We start from the raw sequence: 14,777 nt of genomic DNA, 5'->3' as shown, positions 1-14,777 counted from the left end.
AAATGAATCAATCATGATAAAACAACTCACTAATAGAACATTTTTCTAAACCATTTTTTGAAAATTTTTGATCATTTTTGAAAAATATTCTATAACATCCACACCGTCTTCTTGATTGGTTAAACATTATGTTAAAATCATTTTTATTTTATTGGCAAATAAAATTCGTGGAGCAGGATTATTAAAATGTATTTCCAATGACAACTTCTCACATTATTACTCGCACTCATGGTCCTTATCTGAAATTTCTAACATTATTTTCTTTACTTTTTCTCCTCACAATCTGAAGATTCCTAACATGTCAATGTTGAAAACTCGAGACTCCATAATTTTCAATGGCTGAAATACTGTACTTTTCTCTTCAAATTTGTAACTTTCCCTATAATTTTATTTCATTTCTGCACACATTTACCTAAACATTACAGCTTGGACTGTTAGGTGTCTTACTTTTCTAAAAAAAATTTAGTATGCATTTAAAATATATTTATTTTAATTTAATATATTTAATTAGCTTACATGTATGATACATATTTAAACAATTTTAATAATTTAATGCAAATTGCAATATTTAATAAAGAGATGTACATAAAATTTGTATGTATATGTATATTTTAAAATCAGTAATACACACACACATCTTAAAATTATGCTTCAGGATTTCAGACAAAGTTGGTGAAAGTAAATACCGGCAAACTATATTTTAAATTGTTATCATTAATAGAATACTTTTTGAAATATTTTCTGTTTGGTTATTACGAATGTAAAAGGAAGCTATTGAATTTTGTAAAATAACTTCATATTTAGCATCTATGTTGAACTCCCTTGTGAGTTTTAATATATGATTATTGGTCACATCACAGAATCATCTAGGAGAAATCCTATCTTCTAGTAACTATGTTTCTTATGTCTTTTCCTTCTTTTATGGTGCTAGCCAGAATTTAAAAATTTATGTTGCACAGTGTTGGTTATATTTATGTAGTTTTCTTCAAAAGAAACAGAAATCTCACTGAATATGTTAGTTTATATGCAATGTGATACAAGATAATAATCAGATGTATAATTGAAATATTTATAGATGATTAGACCATGTGAGTAGGCCTCTAAATTGCCATGCATGCAAGGTCTCTCCAATAGATATTAACATTTATTTTTTTCCTAATATGATCAGCTGTCAAAATGAGCAGAAAACTATTTTAAAATGTCAAATGCTTGTTTTCCAGCATTTTATGATCCCAGATTCACCCAGAACTCTATAAAAGTGTTCCTTTCTAATGTTGAAATAACTTTAACGGAACATTTCATCAAAATTTTCTCCTGGGTTGATCTCATCTGGTGTATTATGTAGCTGTTTTTTTGGCTTTCCTCCTGGAATAATTCATTGTTACAATTTGTAAATACTTAGCTGTTTCTGGGATAATCCAATTCCTCCACTACAGATAGGTATGGATTTGGAGAAGGGATTTACAGTCAGTTCTACTAAAATGTGATATACTTTCCTAATTTCTACCAGTCTATGTAAAATTATACATTTAAAAACCACAAAACTAATGGGAAAATAGATTTTAGGGCATAACACTCAAAAGCTGTACCAGTGATACATTAAAAGTAGAGATGCAAGCCTAATAAAAACAGCACTTTTTGCACACGTTAAATGATTAAGACATTTATAAATAAACACGACAATAAATACAGCCCTTTCTCTTGGAAGAGACACAAAGTTTGCTTATGGAAGTGGTTATGGAAGAGATGCATTTTGGGCGTTTTTATGACGTAGGAGAGAGAGAATTTTCAGAAATGCGAGAGAAAGTTGTAACACCAGAGGTAGCTGGCATGGCTCACATCACACGGGATGAAATGGAGCAGCTGGTAGATACTTGAAGTGTGTGTGTATGTTTGTTTGTGTATCCCTGCACTGTTCTGCTTAGCTAAATAGAGTTTTCTGTGTTCATCTAGTGTTTTTTTGCAAATAAATTCTCACATAAGCAAATGCAAAATTCTTATGCACAAATGTTCCGTGTTATATCACTTGTATTTGAAGTTCCCATTTTCTCAACATGTATGATATTTAACTGGCTCTTTCCCTGTCTCATTATGGGATGTAAGTTTTGTATTCCCCTAGCGAAGCCCACGGATCCTTCAAGGAAACTTGGTCTTACCATTATAGCAACTGTTCAAGTCGCTTCTGGGTTCCAGTCACCGCTCTCCTTCTCCTTCTGAACTAGGGGGTATAAAGCTTCACAATCATTCCCTCTAAGTTCTCCCCAGTCTTTCTCACATGACTTTGATCAACTTTTTATAACCTTCTATAAATAACACATTTTAATTGCACCATCTGTTTTCAAAAGGAATCCTAATCGATACAGGTGAAATGCAAACCTTAGGTAGCTCTGATTTTAATATTAGCTTATTCAATAACCAGCTACATGTTGGGATAAGTATTTAATCATTTTGAATTTTATGTCTTCATCTATAAGTGGGGAATTATGGCAGAACCTACCCTACAGGATTGTTTAAAGTTTTAAAAGAGATAATACATATAAAGTGCTTAATGTAGTTTCTGACATGTAGTATGTCTCAAAAATTGTCTTTATTATATAGCATACTTTCTTTATAGAGTCTAATTCAGACTGAATATGCATAAACACAACACTGTTGTTTACAAGGACTTTTCATGTTAGTTTTTAAGGTGCATTCATGGGATGCTGGTAAATAATGTTGCTTCTTCTTCTTACATAATCACTACTTAAGGATGCCTACAACCATACTTTGACCTTGAATTATTTTTCTCAGTGAAGTGTGTTGCCATTCACCAGTCCAGAAGACATATATTTAAGAACTATTCCAAATGACGTATCCAAAATGAGAAAGTCGGTCAATTCTATTACCTAATTTTGTTTCAACTACTCTCCACATCCCCATTTTCTAGTATTTAGCTTAAGTCCTGATCAAGTCTTACCTACACTGCTAAAATAGTGCTTTAACTATTCTCATTCCCTCAAGTCTTACTACAGAAATTATCCTCTGCATTGTAAGAAAGCATATGTTTGTAGTGTTAATTAATTAATTAATTAATTTCATTTGTTCTCCCAGCTTTATAGAGATATAATTGACCGATAACTTCATGGAAGTTTAAGGTGTATAGTATGATGACTTGAAGCACATAGTATATATTGCAAAAGGGTTACCATAACAGAATTAGCTTGCAAAAAAAAAAAAAGGTAATTATATGAGGTCAAATCCTTTGTGGTAGGGAAACTTGTGATGACTTTTAATTGTCTCCCAGATAAAATCCAAACTTCTAATATCCATGGCCCAAAGCTCTTTGTCATTCAGAAATTTTTCAGAAAATAGCAATGCAATTCTCTGAGCCCCGGGTGTCCTGTGATGTATAACCCTCCCCCACCAGGAACTGTGTTATTTAGTAAATATATATTAAAAATTTGCTTATTTTTGAAACCTCAGCCGAATTATCATATCAATTATTGAGTATGTTGAAACAAATGCCTTCAATGAATTACTTTCTGTCTCCCTGCCCACCACCCACTAATGGGTTAAAATGCAAATCATATTTTAGTTTATCTTTTTCTCTTATCAGATAATCTACAGGGAAATTTCATTGACTGGATTTTGCCCCACACATCCCTTCCTGTCTTATTTTCAGGGGAAGTTGATAATCTGTGCAGGAGAATCTTCTCCTGAGAGGGAGAAAAATGGGATATAAATATATTATAAATCATATTAATCAAGCATGCTCTTGGGCTTATCTTTTATTTAGTTTCTTTTTTGTGCCCCTCCTTTTGCTTCTTTATACTCCAAAGTATGACTGACCTCTTATTTCTCATTCTCAGAAAGATGGGCTTTATGTAGAGGTCTTGCTATTTTTCACTTATCTTAAAGAGCCTTGCTTTGCACACTTTAACATCCGTACATATAAACTCAGAAGCTTGTTATAAAGCAGATGCCAATTCAATGAGTATGAGGCACAGTCTGAAATTCTGCATTTCCTACAAACTCCCACAGGACACTGATGCTATTGATTCAGAAGAGAGGGATGCATTGTTGTAATCAGGCATCAGATCGAAATGCAATAATCCAAATTGTTTTAGACTAGGGTTATATACCTGGAGTATGGTGGCATTGTGTCTAGTTATAGGATTCTTACTGCTGAAAATAGTTTCAGGCAGTAGCAGATAGGAAATAAGGTGCTCTAGTGGAACTCCTGAAACTCCAATATTACTCCATAAAGGTATTTTGTTTGTCCACCTAATTGTCTGCTCCCATTATAATACCATGCTTGAAATTGCAAGTTATTTCCCAAGCTGCAGAAACCTGACCACAAATGTACACTTGGGAAGGTGTGAGGTACATAGGTATGTTTGCTAATAGTTTCTGCTCTACAAGCAATTTATCAAAATCTCACTTCAAACAGTCATGTTCAGCTACACTGAGTAAACTGTACAACAGAGACCTCCTACCTGTCCAACAGAGGATTACAGCAGGTTGGAGTCAGTATCTGTGGGAACAAAGAAAAAAAATACAAAAATTCAAGTTAAACAATTTAGTGTAAAGTAATATAATACCTAGTACAGGCAATTGAACTAAAATCAAGTATTTAATTACACATTTTATTTAAGACATTTTCGCAATGCGAGCTAACAGTATTTTCCCTTTTTATTGCATCCTGTATTTTACATGGAATATCTGATGTAATGCTGGCAGTCATCTAAGGTCGGTGTTATTATTATTATTGTCAGCATTTTATCATTAACTGCTTAAGATAAGACAGTGGTAAGTGGTAGAGGCCAGAATTGTGATTCAGGTATGTTTGACTCTAACATTCATGCTTTGAGCCTCTACTCTTTTTCACTATGTTCCTTTTAATTCATATGTATCGTCTTTTAGAAATATGCTAACAAGAGCATAAAAAATAAACACCGAACTAGGAATTTAAAAAATCTGGAATCTAGGTTAGCATTGGTGGGAGTTTGTACACATTAAAAATTATCTGTGCATTTATTTTGTCTCATTCATAAACTTTGGAGCTGTCTGGCCTTCCCTAGACAGGCATGGTGGAGTTTAAGTAAGTTATTCTTATAAAATACTTAAATACTATTCTTAGCAAATATTGTTTAGTTTCCCTATCCTTAGAGCACAATTTATAGAAATTAAGGCTGTGGTTATTTTGTGATTCAAATTATTAGGTGCCCACAAATATGTGTTGCTTTATTTGTATCTGTAATTCATTCTGTATATTGCTAAATTCAGTATTTATACTAAATGGCTTGAGTATTCATTATAAAAGTGGAGAAAAATAAGAAGCTCACATTTGTGGTTTAAAATAATTCATTAATCAAATAATTTTGTTGATTCTATTGTATTTTTCCCCATTTGCTGCAGGTCATATTAAAGATCAGTTAATTGAGGGTACATAGGTATTGTTTGATTTATTTTGCAATATGTTTTACATTCTTCTGACTCAAAAATCATTGGCTAAAAAGCATGCAATTCTATAAATAATTATTATTTAATTACTATTGGATTAGGAGAACTAAATCATTTAATATCCTATTAGTAAAAAAAAATCAAATTTATGAGTGACTGACAAGTGATTTTGGTGATCTCTTTTTATGGAACATTCTGTATTTATAAATTTGTCTAAATCCATGAAATTCAAGATATGAGTGAATATTGCCACAACTAAGCATTTCAATAAATAAGTTTACTTATACATTTTTATTCTATGCACAGCGTTATACATATGTCTGCATCATGTGTGTATTTGAAGGAGAACAATAAATGTGTTCTACCTTCTGAGATATTATTAGTCTTATATGGATTCTCCTCCTATTATTTTATTGTGTTTGGGAAGTTATTTCTCTATTATGTCCATTGAAAAGAAAAGATAATTAGGTTTCTCCCTTTTCCATTTTCTTGGAACATGTCATTCTATAATTACATACACTAAGACAATAATATCAAATAGATTTTGTACTGATTATGTATTTATCATCTGTATTTGTTTGTGATTTATTTTGAAGCTATTTCTAATGATGAGTTAGATGCTCATCATTAGTAGCAAAACTCCCCACCCATCTCAAAGATTCACGAAATGTTTCCCACCATCAGGGAAATATAAGTAAATTCTTCATGGGACTTTCATTCTAGTGGAAGGAAACTGATTATCAGTAAATCAATAATATAACAATAATTTTAGGAAATCACTATTATAGAAAAGAATAAAGAAATAGGGAAAGTGGTGGTGGGGGGAGGAGGTTATTTTAGGTAAACCAAAAGGAGCTCTCTCTAATGAGATAACATTTGAGCACAAAGATACACAAATTGAGAGTATGCCCGGCAGCAGTCAAGGGAAAAGGCTCTAGAGAGAACAGAAGCTGAAATATTTCAAAGGGGAGCATCTGAAGATCTATGTGAGCATAACTGAAGAGCGTGATACAGACCATAGTAATAAAAGTAGAAAAAATTTTAAAAGATGTGTGTATTGAATTATAAAGCTTAATGTGGTCAAGTAATTAGCAGGTTTATTTTAGCATCAGCTAAATGGTGACTATTCACTTTAACCACATCAGAGATGGCATTTGTGTAACAGTGATCTAATGAATTATAAAACTAACCAAAAACAAACACACAACAAACAAAACCAAACACAAAGGGAGGGCACGCTATTTAGAGTGTGAGTTGATGGTAACAGAGTTCTGTTGTCAGTACAGATAAATTTTAGTTGTGGGATATTTGACAAATTCAACTCTTGGTCTGAAATTCCTCACAGTGGGTCAGTGAGAATGGTATTGCTGAAGTGAATTATATAATCTTAAGCAGCTCAAAATTCACTGGCATCATACTTCTATGAAAACCAAGTAGTAGACATTTTATCCCAAACCCTTGGACTACATGTATTTCAGAATTACATTTTATTTTGCTTTCTTCCCCGTTAGATGTATAAAATAGCCTCACCATGGTCTGCAGCAGCAAATATATCTCTATCTTTGAGTGAAATGATGGATCTTCAAATAGACTCTAAGTTGTCTCATGTCAGTTCAGTCAGTGTTGCTGCCTAGAAAGTTGCGGGGAAAAAATTAAATTTCAAGAAATACTTGTATTTAATATGTTTAAAAAGTTATGGATCTGTATGAAGACTCATATAAGCTTTCTCTCTATTAAATAGCAGATTTCAACTGAGATAATATATATATAAAAGCACAAAGTGTTAAAGAGCCAATCAAATCCAAGTTAATTATGGGATGAAATGGGCTTTCATTCAAAACTCTGTTTCCAAGAAGTTACTCTGAGATCATTATAAAGCAATTTTAATAGTTTCCCCATAATCAATTGCCCCTACTCATAAATGCAAACTGTGCTAAATAAAGGAGCATTTTTTTTTCCTTTAGGACATACACCACAAAAAGAGGACCAGAAACCATAGTACAATTTAAGGTGTGATTCTATAGAATAATCCATACACATTGTATCTGTGCATTTCTTCTACATTCTAGAAAAAAGTTTAATGCATGTTGTATTTAGTCCCTATTTTAGATCTTTATAAACAATGACAATAAGCAATGACTAGTTCTTGTCCTTTTATAGTGTATATGACAAATACTATTTTGCTGCTTCAAATTTCTTAATATAGCATTATGATACTGGAAGCTGGTCATAATTGGCACGTTATGTAGAACTTCATCTTTTCAATCTTTGAGTTCACTGTATTTTTATGTCCCAAATACTGAAGCCTGTAAATAATGGTTTCAATCCTCAGGCTACAAAAAAATGTTGATAGAGGAATGTTTTCTCCATATTATAGAATTCTGTGCCACATAAACATTTTACAAGGCTCTTGGGAGGTACTGCTACCATGTTTTGTTAACTATAGCGTTGATTAAATCTGTATCTCCACAGGTTGTATGTGCTTATTCTCAACCCCCCCCCCTTTTTTTTAATTCCACTGCTGCTGCCTGTGACCTATAATATATTGACCTTTATAATGGGTTTATAGAGAATCAATCAGGCTGGGACAAAACTAAAATATAGAACAGTATTCGTTATAATATATTGGCTAAGCCCAGCAGGCATGCCAAGTAAAATACAGCTGATTGATTTTCTGACCTTTCAAGTATTTTGTATGTAAAGTACACACATTCTGCAATACCATGTGCTCAACACTAAAACCGAATTTCAAAGTTTAATGATAATGAGCACTGACTTGCTCGTTTTGCTCTTCACAAGTTTATTAAATTACTTTTCTCCCTCTCCCTCCTATGTGTATGCATGTGTGCACCTTAAGTAAAGAACCCATTTCTTCTTTTTTAACCTTTGAGTTCTTGCACTCTTCTGACAACCAGATTCCAAAACGAGATCCTGTGGTGAAGCCAAAAGGGGCACCTCTCTCTACTGGCAAGAGCAGCCAAGTCAACCTGATATTTTAATGAAATTCCCTCAGTTTGAGCACTCCCGCAAATTAATCAGTGTCCATTAACTATTTCAATTTATGTACCATTAGTTTTCAGAAGAAAATTGAATGCTCCTGCCTATGAAAGTGCCATCCCCTTCCTATAAGATGCTAACAAATGATGTTAAAGAGCTAGTAAGTTATGTCAAAACATTTTGATACTTGATGCAGTTAATCATTGACATAGGTATCATTAGTAACCTACAGATGCTGATGATTCTAAAAATAACCCTTGGTAATGGAAGCATATGAGTGAAATGCTCCCATAACTATCTCATCTCCCAAGTTGTGATATATCAGAAAACATTCTTGGATATATCTTTTGTAATTTTGTGCATAGAGCCAACTATAACTTTTAATTATATTTTAAAGGCAAGAATTAATTGTTCAGAACATTGTTCATTTTCACCTAGTTATTCTTAGTTAAATCATATACTTCAACTATTGATTTCTGTCATACATAGAATAATCCTTCAAATATCTTGCTGATGTTCTACAGGATATATCACCAACTAGGAAAGTTAAGTTCATCCCTGACTTCTTGCCTCTGCAAAGGTGGCCATTTAAATTTAATATTTGATAGTATTTTTTTAAGGAAAGTTGAAGATTCCTGTCTTTGGTTTCTTGCTATCACTTTCACGCCTTCACTGAAACAAAATTTAAATCACTCTGTTTGTTAAGGACCAAATTTGTATGGAGAAGTCCTTCCCCCTAGTACCTCAAAATGTGACCCTATGTGGAAATGGGATCTTTATAGGAGCAATTAAGTTAAAATGAGGTCATTAGGATGGTCACTAATCCGATATGATTGGTATTGTTAGAAGAGTTACTTTGGACACTGACATGGATAAAGGGAAGATGATGTGAAGACACAGGGGGAGGTTGACTTGCACGAGCCAAGGAGAGAGGCCTCAAACAGATCCTCCCTTACGATACTCAAAAGAACCAACCCTGCAGACGTAGTGATCTTGAACATGAGATAATGAATGGCAGTTGTTTAAGCCACCAATCAGTGGTGCTTTGTAATGGCAGCCCTGGAAAACTAATAAAATGGCCTTCTCATTTAGTATAGCCATTGGATTGAATTTTCTGTACTTCTCTAAGCATAGCACAAGATATTGCTGGCAATAGGTAGTCAGTTAAAGCCAACAATTTCCAGAAATAATAAAAGAGATTAATATTGTAGGTAATACCATAGGTGAAGAAGGAAAATGACCAGAAGTAGAAATCATTTATTCTCCTTTAGGTAGCCAGGATGTATTGCTTTCTAATTGTTGCTGTTATATGTTTAATGAATATGCATTATTATTGAGTATTTAAAATTAGAAAGGCAGCATGATTTAGTGGATAGGCTGAACACCTAAGTTTTCTAACTACATTTACTCCTGACTCACTATATCATCACTTTATCATCATTGCCATTACATTATTATCATTATATTTTTATGACTCAGATGAATCCGGTTTGAACTCATAATAGTGTGTTCCTCAGTGGCCTCACCCATTGCAGTAATCTACTATTAGAATAGGAAAGCCCTGGTGATGTTGCATGTATTTAAATATGCGGGTACTAAATTGAGCAATATTTTGAATTTTCAGTTTCATTGAAATAGTCAGCGATGTGCTTAGAATTGTCACCATATGCCTTTATTTGTTTTTCTCAGTTTTCGTATTTACTTATGTTATTTTCAGAATTACTCAGAATTCTAATATAATTTCAATTCCAAGAAAAATTGTGTTATTTTTCCAAAGGGGATAGTTGATATAAATGTTATATTTCAGTTATATTGCAATATCATTAATTGACTAAATATTTTATTACAAATATTTCTTTTAACACATTAAATCATTTTAACAGTAATACATATCAGTTATTTTAATGACAATTTTTGTCCATTATTATTTTAGTTTAGTATATCTGTTAGCGATTTTTAAAAATAGCCTATGTATTAGAGTGGTGCAAAAATAATTGCAGCTTTTGCAATTTTTTTTTAACCTTTTAAACCACAATCACTTTTGTACCAACCTAATGCGTGAATATATCAGTGCTTTGTATGAACAAAATTTAGGGATGTTTGCAATTATGTAACTTCATCTTTAACACATGACTTTATGTACTAAACGAGTTAATTTTTTTTTAACTTCTTACTTTGGGATAACTGTAGATTCACAAGCAGTTTTAAGCAGCAATGCAAAAGGTCTAATTACCAATTACAGTTTCCAACAGTGCTCACGTCTTGTGAAACTGTAGTACAATATCACAGTCAGGGGACTGACACATAGAATCAGGACGCAGCATATTTCCATCACCACAGGGATTTCTCACTTTGTTCTTTCATAATCACACAGGCACATCTCTCCCATCTGTACCTTCCACCCCCACCCTCCATTAACCTCTCAGACTCATTCCTCTCTTGTCTATAGGACAGATTTAACTCTTCATAAAACATCTGTTTTCTATATTTTTGTTATTTTAAGAGCTTTGTATAAATGGAATCATGCACTATGTAGCCTTTTGGGTTTTGTGTTGTTTTTTTTCTCAGTAAAACTCTTTGGAGATTCAGGCAAGTCCTTGCATGTTTCAGTAGTTTGCTCCTTTTTTATTGATGAGTAGTATTCCAAGGTCTGTATGTACCAGTTTGTTTAGCCATTTGCCTACTTAAGGACACATAGTGTATTTCAGTGTATTGGGTATTGAAAATTATGTTGCTATAACATTTGTATAAGGTTTTTGGATGAATCTAAGTCTTCATTTCTCTGGGAAAAAATTCCAGGGCTGCAATTTTTAGGTCGTATGGTAGTTGCATGCCAAACCTTTCCAGAGTAGCTGCAGTCCTTCTCATTTCCATCAGCAATATAAGAGGGATTCCGTTTCTTCATATCATTGCTAGCATATAGTATAACTGGTTTTATTTTATCTTTCCTATTCTTATAGGTGTGTAATAATATCTAATGTGCTTTTAATTTGCATTTTCCAAATGGCTAATTATGCTGAATATCTTTTCCTGTGCCTATTTGCATTTTATATATATATATATATATATGTATACACACACACATATATATATATATATATATATATATATATATATATATATATATAGTGAACTGGATTAAAAAAATAGACATCTACACTCAACTAATTTCTAAATGCATATTACAACATTGTTACTGTACACTACTGTACAGTTATAGTACAATATTGAGCCCTCTTCCAGGCATTCAGAGAGACTCTGAATACCTGCTGTATCCTCCAGTGGAGGACACAGAGAGAGGGAGAACCAGCTTTCTGTCTCTTCTTATAGGGACACAAATCCCATCACAGTGGTTACCCCCTCATGTCCTAATGTATACCAAATTACTTCAAAGTCCTCACCTCCAAATACCATCACGATGGGGATTAGAACTTTACCACGTGCAGTTTGGTGGGGGGGGGGGGAGCATAAATATTTAGCATATAGCAATGACCATCTTAACAGGTATGAGGTGTTATCATTCATTGTGGTTTTGATTTGCATTTCTCTGATGATTAGTGATGTTGAGTATTATTTTGTATAGCTGTTGGCCATTTAAATTTCATTTTCAGAGAAATGTCTCAGTCCTTTGCTCATTTTTCAAGGAGGTTATTTGTTTTGTTTTGCTACTGAGTTTTAGGAGTTTCTTATGCACATTTTTGATATTAACCCCCTCTCTGATATTTAATTTGTAAATATGTTTTTTCCTTTCCATGGATTGTCTTTTTACTTTGTTGATTGTTTTGTTTGCCATGCATAGCTTTTTAGTCTATGTAGTCCCACTTGTAATATCCAATAAAGAGTTTCCAAGACAAATGTCATGAAGCTTTTCCCTTATATTTATTTCTAGGAGTTTTACAGTTTCAGATCTTACATTCAAATATTTAATTATTTGAGTTTTTATGTGTACATGGTGTAAGATAAGGGTCCAATTTCATTATTTTGCATGTGTATGTCCAGTTTACCTAACACTATTTATTGAAGAGACTGTCCTTTCCCCATTGTGTATTCTTGGAACTCTTGTAGAAGATAAGTTAACCATGTATGACTTTGCTTATTTCTGGGCTCTCTATTCTGTTCCATTGATCTAGATGCCTGCCTTTATGCCAGCACCATACTGTTTTAATTACTATACCTTTGCAATATGTTTTATAATCAGGAAGTGTTAGACTTCTAGCGTTGTTCTTTTCCAAGACTTTTCTATTTAGGGTCCTTAGTGATTCTATATGAATTTTAGGATATTTTTTTCTATTTCTGTAAGAAAAAATAAAGTATTGTGTTTTTGATGAGGATTGCATTGGATATGTAGATAACTTTGGGTAGTACATGCATTTTTACAGTATTTGTTCTTCTAATCCATGAACACAGGGTGCCTTTTTATTTATTTGTGTCTTTTAAAATTTATTTATCAATTGTCTTATAGTTTCACCTACAGATCTTTTACCTCCTTGGTTAACTTTATTCCTAAGTATCTTATTCTTTTTGGTGTAATTTTATGTAGAATTATTTTCTTAATTTCCTTTTCAGATTCATTGTTGGTGTATAGAATTGCAACTCATGCTTGTATGTTCATTTGGTATCCTGCAACTTTGCTGAATTAGTTTATTCTTATAGTTAATTTTTGTGAAGTTTTTGAGATTTTTTACATACAGGATTGAGTGATCTGGGAACAGAAATAATTTTAGTTATTCCTCTCTGATTTGGATACTTTATATTCATGCTATTTTTAATTGGATTTTTTTATTGTTGAGTTTTGAGAGTTTATATAATCTAGATGTTAGTCCTTTGTCATCTATGTGGTTTGTGAATGTTTTCTACTGCAAGGTACCTTTTATTTTAATTCTCTTTACAGTGTCTTTTATGGAACAAACATTTTAACTTAAAGTTTGATCTCCTCCTGTTTTTGTTGTTGTCTTTATTTTTTGTATGACAAGTATTTTTCAATTGAAACCTGGGGAGTTTCACATTATGTTTTGGGTCTCTAGATCTAATGGAAAACTTCTCTTTTAACTGGCTTTTTCTGACACTGCCTGTGCTAGGGAAAGGTTGGGCACTCTCTCCGTAATACCAGGTGGAAGTACTAGCCAAGGTTCTTCAGTCAGCCCTTGACACCCAAAATCAGGGAGGTTCCTCATTACTTCTGGGCAGAGATGAGTCTCCGGAGTCCATTTGTTGTCTCCATAACCTGTGGTGTAGGTATCTATATTATTGCTGTGCAATATTGAAAGTCCTGACACTTTAGTAGATCTCCTGAATCTATCAGGAAGTGGAAAGGTACCCCATTATTTCAGGGTGCACGTGGAATTCAGGCTCTACATGTTGTGTTCACAGATACTATATGCGGTTAGGTAACTTGTTACTACCAGGAAGTAATGCAAATCCCAGCTTCCTACTTGGCCCTGTCTGACACCACTCTGGCAGTAGTCAGTGCATCTTCACAGCCTATCATGTTTGGAAGTCCAGGTTGATATAGGTAAAGTTGGGGTTATATTTTTTTCTGAGGTGTTTGCCTTGAATAAAACTGTTTTCTTTCTTAATAAGTCAGGCTCATTTTGACGGTGTTTATTGGTGATTTTGGATTTCCAGCTTCTTCAGCTCCAAGTCTTTGATATATGAAGGAAAAACAAACAAACAAATAAACAAAAAAATAACACACAAACAAACCAGGAACTGGCCAGTGTTTTGTTCCTTGGGTCCCAAGGTTTTTAGGTTCTCTGTCTTCTCTCCCTGTATGTTTTCTTAAATTGTTTTATGTATATGTCCAGCATTTTTCATTGTCCCTAGCAGAAGGTATATGGAAATATACATCTACTTCATTCTTTCAGAAATGGAAGTTAAGTTTTATATTTTAAGACACTTTTTGAAAAACACATTTTTATTTTTCATGCCACCCTTTTAGAAACATTATAGTAATTTCAATTAAAATACAATAAAGCATCTTTAAAACTCTTTTTCTTCAACTGAGAATAAGTAAAATGAAGGGCATATGCTTGATTTGTCATTCTGCAGAGAGTGGTGGTCATATATTCAAGGTATATTGTTTTAAAGTGTTTGCTTTGAAATATGAGTGGAGATTAAGACACCTAGAGAATTCACAATTAGACCATGCCTTAGGCTATTCTATTTGAATAATCAACTCATTCCTCCAAACTATTAACAATAGTGCCTTAGTAAGGCATTTCAAAATTTTAATGGTTGGAGGCAAAACATCATAGAACATAGGTCAAACTGAAGAGTTGATTATAATTATTTTTAATGTCGCTTTGAAATTTGTTCAATTTTGTGAAGACATTCAATTG

This window comes from Rhinolophus sinicus, chromosome 16, assembly GCF_057876585.1.
Source record: "Rhinolophus sinicus isolate RSI-liver-muscle chromosome 16, RSI-T2T, whole genome shotgun sequence".
Lineage (NCBI taxonomy): Eukaryota > Metazoa > Chordata > Mammalia > Chiroptera > Rhinolophidae > Rhinolophus > Rhinolophus sinicus.
This window is presented reverse-complemented; position numbering follows the sequence as displayed.